The sequence below is a fragment of the Podarcis filfolensis genome, assembly GCF_964270895.1.
Source record: "Podarcis filfolensis genome assembly, chromosome: 3".
NCBI lineage: Eukaryota > Metazoa > Chordata > Lepidosauria > Squamata > Lacertidae > Podarcis > Podarcis filfolensis.
In genome coordinates, this window is record NC_139606.1 from 6,908,163 (window position 1) to 6,916,615 (window position 8,453).

The window sequence follows — 8,453 nt, forward strand, 5'->3', positions numbered from 1 at the left end:
CCATGCAAAGCGGAGCAAGAAGTCAATAAAAGCAGGAGTTGGAAACCTCAGCCCTGGGACCCAAATGTCACCTGGCCTCAGGACTCTAGCCAGACCATGACTCACCTGGCCTGCTGTGCCCCTGCCTTGAGTGAGTTCTATATATCTATATCTATATCTATATCTATATCTATATCTATATCTATATCTATAATTTTTATTCATTTTAAGAACATTTATGTTGTCATACATTTTACAAGTTTCCATCTCTTATACAATCTTTTGGACTTCCATCAGCTCCTCTGATGATCTCCCGTCTTTAAGATTTTTCCTACATTTCTTAAATTTATATTACCTTTAACCTCGTATCCAGTATCATCCTTTTCATTCAGTAAGGCAATAATTCAAATCATTCCCCTTACAAAACTTCCTGCAAACCTACAAATGTAATCGAATCATCACAATTACTTTTCATATAGTCCGTAAATTTACGCCAATCTTCTGTAAATCTCTGGTCCTGCTGGTTTCGAATTCTTCCCATTAGTTTATCAAGTTCTGCATAGTCCATCAATTTCAACCTCCAATCTTCTTTCATCGATAATTCTTCTTGCTTCCATTTTTGTGCCAGTAAATGCCTTGAGTGAGTTCACCAAACTGTGTCCTTGAGCTGTGATGTCTCTTTCATACTTGGATGGAGCATCGAGAGAAATGTTGGATAACCTATAAAATAATTAGAATTGTATGCTTTTAACAGATCAATCAATTAAATAACTATAATTACCGTATTTTTCGCTCTATAGGACACACTTTTTCCCCTCCAAAAATTAAGGGGAAATGTGTGTGCATCCTATAGAGCGAATGCAGGCTGCGCGGCTAAGCCCAAAGCCAGAACAGGGAGTGCTCCGTCTCGCTGTTCTAGCTTGGGGATGGCTGCACGCAAAGCCTCTGCAGGGCAGCGGGGTGAAGCCCTGCAGAGGCTAGAAAGGCTATTCCCAAGCCAGAACAGCGAGACAGAGGGCTCCGTCTCGCTCTTCTAGCTTGGGGATGGCTGTGCAAAGCTATCCCTGAAGCCTTTGGAGCACAGCGGGACCTCGCACTGTGCTCCAAAGGTTTCAGGGATCTTTGAGGCTGCCGGTGGGTAGCCGCCTGAAGCCTCCAGAGCACAGCAGGAACTCCCGCTGCGCTCCGGAGGTTTTGGGTGAATGCACCTTGAACGCACCTTGTTTTAGAGGGGGAGAACAAGAAAAAAAATTCCCCCTGTTTTCCCCCTCCTATGGTCCGGTGCGTCCTATAGAGCGAAAAATATGGTAAATGGCTACCAACATGAGTTTGACCAAACTGAGGGAGGCAGTGGAAGACACGTGTACCTGGCGTGCTCTGGTCCTTGAAGTCACAAAGAGTCAGACACGACTAAATGACTCAACAACAACAGCAACAAAATTAAATGAATAACATATTACCCAAACTTCAAAACCTTCTTATAACAGCTTGACATTCTGGAAACAAACTTAGTTGGTCTCTAAGGTGCTACTGGACAATTTTTTTATTTATTTAATCCAGGCTTCCTCAGCCTCAGCCCTAGAGGTTTTTGACCTACAACCATGATACCTAGCTAGCAGGACCAGGGGTCAGGGATGATGAGAATTGTAGTCTCAAAACATCTGGAGGGCCAAGGTTGAGGAAGCCTGATTTAACCAAAAGCTGTTATCTTGGCACAATGGTCACATTCTTTGTCAAGTTACCTAAAGGATTCCAAATAGACCAAACGAAAAAACCCGCTTAGATCTGCCCAATCTTGTTTGCCCTCCTTCGTTAATATTGGCAACCAGCAATTAAGGGTGCATGCCAATATTAACTAAGGGTGCCTTCATTCTGACACTACTTTGCAAGAGCAAGTCAAGTGCACAATGGAAATTTAGGTTTGCAGTTAATTAAAGCATGCTTTTTACCTAGCACAACAAATTCACATTTAAAAACTTTAAAAGTGACTTTTTTTAGTGCTTATCCATCCACTTGGGCATGTTTTTTTATCTATTGCAACATCTTTGACTTCTGTGGTGCTAATAAAAATAGTTCACTAGAATAGAAAAATCCTTAGAAAATGGCATCCTGATTGGGAAAAGTTCAACAAAGCTTGGAAAGGACTGTATTACAGGACAATTCATCTGTATCAATCGCATAACTAGGCAAAGAAAGTGAGACACTGAATTACAGGAAGAAACGAAATGAACTAAAACAGGCATTCTGATTGTCTGAAAGAGGTGCTGGAATTGTATGTTATTGTGCAACAATTTGTCGTTTAGTCATTTAGTCGTTTAGTCGTGTCCGACTCTTCGTGACCCCATGGACCAGAGCACGCCAGGCACTCCTGTCTTCCACTGCCTCCCGCAGTTTGGTCAGACTCATGCTGGTAGCTTCGAGAACACTGTCCAACCATCTCGTCCTCTGTCGTCCCCTTCTCCTTGTGCCCTCCATCTTTCCCAACATCAGGGTCTTTTCCAGGGAATCTTCTCTTCTCATGAGGTGGCCAAAGTACTGGAGCCTCAGCTTCACGGTCTGTCCTTCCAGTGAGCACTCAGGGCTGATTTCCTTCAGAATGGATCGGTTTGATCTTCTTGCAGTCCACGGGACTCTCAAGAGTCTCCTCCAGCACCATAATTCAAAAGCACCAATTCTTCGGTGATCAGCCTTCTCTATGGTCCAGCTCTCACTTCCATACATCACTACTGGGAATACCATAGCTTTAACTATACGGACCTGCAACAATACTGCAAGAAATTTCTCAGACCATGTGAGAGAGATCAGAATTTGTGAGGTCCTCAAGCAAGCCTCTCTTACTGGTTGGCCTTAACCTGGAACAGACAGAGGCTGAAGATGCTCTCCCTCATCTTGCATGCTTCAGGTAAAGTGAAAATGTTGAGCAGTGAGCCCCCTGAAGATCTTGGGGCTGCCATCCTTTCAAACGGATCCTGACACCAGTTCTCCCTTTCCTGCTAGTTGATTGATCAAGATACCATACTTTTTACCCCAGCTATTCTGCATGCACTCCATTGAACTGGGGTTTAGCAATAAGGATTCCTATTGGATTTTTAAAAATGCTATTGCTTGCGATGGTACAGAAGTCCTACTTGTTTCCTTGCTACCAGATAGAAGGTGGACATTTTTCGTTCTTTCTACAAATCAGCAAGTTGATCATCTTCAGTCTTTCAAACAGATCCTGAAATGAATCAGAGCCTGATATATTTTCCTATAGATCCTGGAATCACTATGCATTCAAAATAAAAAGTTGCCTCTGTGTGCAATTGTAGTATTACTACGGCTTTAGATAAAGAAGTCCCAACATTCTGGATTGTAGATTATTATAATTGTCATCATACCCATCCATCCATATTCACGAAAAGTGTTGGAAACCTGCACATTCATATTCATTTTAGTTCAACTTGACTTGAATCATAAAAGGAATGTGAAGACAGAGAGCCTGTTGCTGAAATAAAGTTGATTTTCTCTCCCTCTCCCTGAAACTTGGGTTCATGACAGCTTTTTGTTGAGTAGGACATTAGCCTTTTGTAATTTATTGCTTTTAGATTAAATCTGGGGAAACTCAATATTGCAGTTGAATGATTAGAGCAATACCCCTTGGAGTAATAAATTTTCTTTGGTGCTGTGCATCTCCCGATCTTGTTTCCCTTCTAATTACATTTACATAAATGATATTCTGCAAAATTAAATTAACATTCCAACTGTTACACAGGCAACAAGAGACAAAAATAACTTACAAACCTGCAACTCTTAAGAAAATGTTGAGGTCTTTTCATGAACTGAATCCCAGCCATCCCTGAAGAGACAACTACACAGCTGCACATTATTCTTAGTTAACAACCAATCTAGATGCTTTTGTTCTGGTTTTGGAGACCCTGTTGTTGCAGAATCCTGGTTCCCAGAAAGCCTTATTAAATAAAAGATGGGTGACATTCCAATCTTCATTAACGAGTGTTTGGATAGTACTAAATTTGCTGTAGGCTTTGGCCTATGTCCTCTTCTACATTTTTATTATTTGGCTCTTATAAAGTGTACTTGTACACAACTTCATCGAGTTGCACATGAGTGTGGGGCTTTTTCCAGGGTGCTGAGGACACAATACTGTAAGAAGAGCTGATTCTCAAACAGAAGGGTATCCTCCCCCCCCTTCTTAGAATGGTGCAAGATGCATAACCTAGATTACGGGGAAGAAATTTGGGTCTCAGGTTATTATTTCCCCAGTCATGGCAGCTCTAGAGGCAGGTGGTGGTGAGGTCAGCACCATACAGCAGGGGTCGGCAACCTCAGGCCCATGGGCTGGAAGTGGCCTACAAAGGCTGTTTAACCAGCCCCTGATCTGCCCCCGAACTGAGTCACCCACTCGGCGATTCCCCCGTGATGCGCTAAACTGTCACAGCGCAGCGTGGGGACTCTCTTCTGCGGCTCTGGAAATCACTTCTGCGCATGCCCAGACACCGGAAACCGTGTCTTCACATGTCCACGGTGCCAGAAATCGCTTCTGTGCATGCCCAGACGCCGAAAGTCGCTTCTGCGCAGGCATGATTTTCGGCATCTGGGCATGTGCAGAAGCGATTTCCAGTGTCGCGCTGCGCCAGTCCAGCCCACAGAGGATCTCCACGGGAGTGATCTGGCCCATGCCCAGTAAGCTTTGCCAATCCCTGCCATACAGGCACACCGCTGCCAGCGGTTTTCCATGCAAGCATGCACTGATGACACCAGCAAGCTGCATAGGAGGTTGTTGACCATGTTCTTGCCCAGTTCTGACCTCACTGTCCCCTGCCTCTAAATATGATTCCTGCCTGCCACATTCCTACCAGAGGATGAATATTTTCTTATGAATTTAGCTCACTCAGTTCTCTTTGGCCCTGTGGACATTTATTTTTGGCTTGGCTCAAAGCCCATGCTTGTTCTCTGTTTCCCCCCTACATTTTGGTGGCATGCTGATGGAAACAGCGTCGGCACGTTTACCTGTCCTAGTGTGGCTAGCAAGAAAATGCATCATTCATTCATTCATTTACAAATCTAGAGACCTTTTGCCTGTACGCAAGCACACTTAAGCTGGCATATTACAATACAGTACACATTACCGTAAGAAAATGGACTAAAAATAAAAGCAGCTACCAGCAATGAAGATAAGCATTACAAAACCCCTCAGGCACAGGCCCTAATTGCTGAATGTCACCTGGAATTAAACCAGTTTTTAGTAAGGGCTTTAAAATGGGCAAATAAAGGCAAATATCTGCTGGGAGAATGTTCCATAATCTGGATGCCAGAGGTGTTAAGGCCTTGTCGCTTGTATACTTCTTTAGAAGACTGGGTATAGCAAGACAAGATAAGACTCAACCCTTGGGACATTCTTGAGCTGGTTCATATCAACCAGGCTTGTATTCTGGTTTCAAAGTTGAAATTAAATGCTTGGACTATTTCAGATTTATTCTGCCTCACCTGCCCCTGTTGCTGTCTTACCCCTGTTAACCAAAGTGACATGGTTCCATTTGTATTTTTTTAGCTTGTCAATTGAACGACACATTTCATTGAACCGCTTTGATTAGCTGGTCAGAACAAGACTTGTTACCAGCAGTTTCAGTTTACTGGAAGCAAAGTGACATTTAGCGGTGAACAGTTTCAGTTTGCCAATTAAAAAGCCCATGGCATTTTCAAATCAAAACCTATAGGAATCAGGTCCCAAGGGCTGAAGAGAGAGCTACATGCGTTTGGCTTCTGAACTTCTTCTCAGACAAGCTGTTCACCCCACCCCCCAAAATTTCAGGGAACCTTAGAAATGGTCTCCAATACAGCAAACTGAATGATGTAAACTGAATGATGAAGAATTAAAAAAAACAGGAAAGCTCTGATGTCTGCATCTATGGGAGTCCTTTCGATCATAGATTCATATTTCCACCCACCTCCAATTTTGTTGCCAGAAGTTTCAACTTTACTGCTTTTCAGTGCAATTAGAGATGCAAAACCCCCTGACATTTCCCCTGGGAAGACTGATACTACATTTGAACAGAAACCTCTCTCTTACTAAAAAAAATACACGCCACCCCTATGAATTGCATTGTCTTTGTAGGCATTTGCCAGACCTAATGATCAAGCCAACCTGTAACATGCAAGTGGGCAGGCTGGGTGAAAGCTGAGAGGCTGATAAAACTCCCCTCCCCCTAACTTATCTGCAAAGCCGTTCTTTGCCCTTATATAACCGCCTTGGCTATACTTAAGGATTAAATATAATAATTTTCAGCAACAGATGTTGGTGATCTCATCCAAGACCAAATGCCTTTTTAGACATTGTTTGGTTGTGCAACAACAAGCCAGAATTGTTGGCTTCAGATAAGTGAAAGCAAAATCTGTTTTCACTGGCGATAACTGAGCCCATTATCTATAAACATTCACATTTTGAAAACGGGATCAAAAGCTGCACAGGGACATGACTGTGTTAGGGAATGTGGTCTCCTCTTGCAAAAAAAGAAAAGGGGGGGGGGGGAGACGGCAAGTATGTTGAAAACTGGCAGCATCTGATTTCCACAGCAGTAGTCTAGTTGTTCAAAAAGCACCATTAATTGCATGGTGCCTCTGGATGGGGAATTAATAGACTGTTTGAGACACAAATATATGGCGAAAACATCTGCAAAGACATGACAGGGAACATCCTCTGAGGAATAAAGTCAAGGAGGCCCTTCAGTATGGCAGCATCCTTCCCCCCCGCTTGTTTGAATGGATGGCTGACAGCTTCTAAAGGGCATCCCAGTCAAAAATCAATGTTGGAATGGATGGGGTTGGTACGGGTGGCTTAAGCCTAGCTCTTTCATCAGGGAAACAGGGCAGTTTCAGTATCCTTTGCAGGAAGAGTCGCCTCATAAGAAGTCACACACTTTCAGAATACTAGCAGAGAGAATTAACCAGTGAGTATGCCACCAGCAAATGGCATGGGGGGGGGAGCACAGTATTGCCCTTTCTGTATTAATTGCTTTCTTACACAGTTGTGCTTGTGGATAAAGCAGATCATGCTTCCAGCACATACTAGAGATGTAGGTGGAAGTTTCTTTCCCGTGCGGCCACATCTGAATTCTGAAATGTGCATTAAATATGGCTGCTTCTGAAAGAGGAATAAAAAAAAATGTAGGCATGGGGTAATTTATTTTTTCCTTCAAGAGAAGAAGACAGAGCAAAACTTGACTGACGCGCAGTCTGCTCCTATTTTGTGGTGGTTTGGAAACGAGTCCTCTGGAATTTAATAAGGTTTACTCCAAAGTAAGCACACAGAGAACTGTAGCCTCAAACAGGGTTTGTTACAAATAAAAAAGGGAAATGGTTTTGTCAGCAGAGAAGACACAGAAATCAGACCAGCAAACGATAAGACAGTCTGGGGCAAGCTACACATTACACATAGTTTCAAGTAACTTTCCCTCAACTTTTTTTGTGAAACAGAAAACAAACAAAAAATGATTGTGGAATAATCAATCTTGAGCAGAGGATGGGCAGCAGGGAGGCCTGCTTAATTTTTGTGTGTAGTTCAAATTACTCCTTCAGGCTGCTTTTATCTCTATGGAGGAAAAATATTGGGATCTGTATCTTTTCTACAGCAGGTGAAAAAGCTGCCTGGGGTGATTTGAAGCAGAAATATATCTGATGTTGAAAGAGATACATTCTTTTCCCCATTTACTCTTTCTTTGCTCCTGATTGCAACCTCCTGTGACTCTTTTTCACACAAACAACCCCAAAAAGTCAGAGGAAATTTGCATTCAGTTGAATGTATATAACATGTAGTTCAACCCTCTGGCCAATGTATTTCACACACCTTGCGCAACAAATATGGCAAGTTTGAGAAAACTGATTTCTGTGAATACAGTGAAAACTAACCTCATTTGTCTACTTCTCCTGAACTTATGTGCAGATTGCAACACAATTATTCTTGGGATTTAGCTTTTCAAAACTGTCAAAACATTGACAGTTCTTCGCTGAAAAAAAGGTACTAAAATCCACTTTATAAAATGTGTACTTTTGGATAAAATTCATCTAGAAATGTGTGCCTCAAGATAAAATATGTACTTAAAATACAGATTTTAAGATCCACAGATTAATGTGTGGTAATGGGTTGGAATGGACTTTTTGAATGAAGTTGAAATTGACACAAACCAAAAATTGATACTGAACTGCATATCCAGAGACTTCAGTTATCTATGCCAGTCAAAGCTAAACAGGATTAAATCAGGGTAGACTTTTCCTGTCCTTAATTGAGATTATAGACGTGCAGAGCTGAAAGGAACGCAAATGAACACTTAGTCCAAAACTCCTTTCTCAAGATAGATTGTGTGAGTCTTTCAGAGACACTCGCCCATAGCTACCAGAAGCTGTGTTCCAGACCTAGTCCACATGAGACTGCGTCGCTTGGTGGTGGTTGGCCCAGTCAAGATGCAAATGGGGGCAGAATT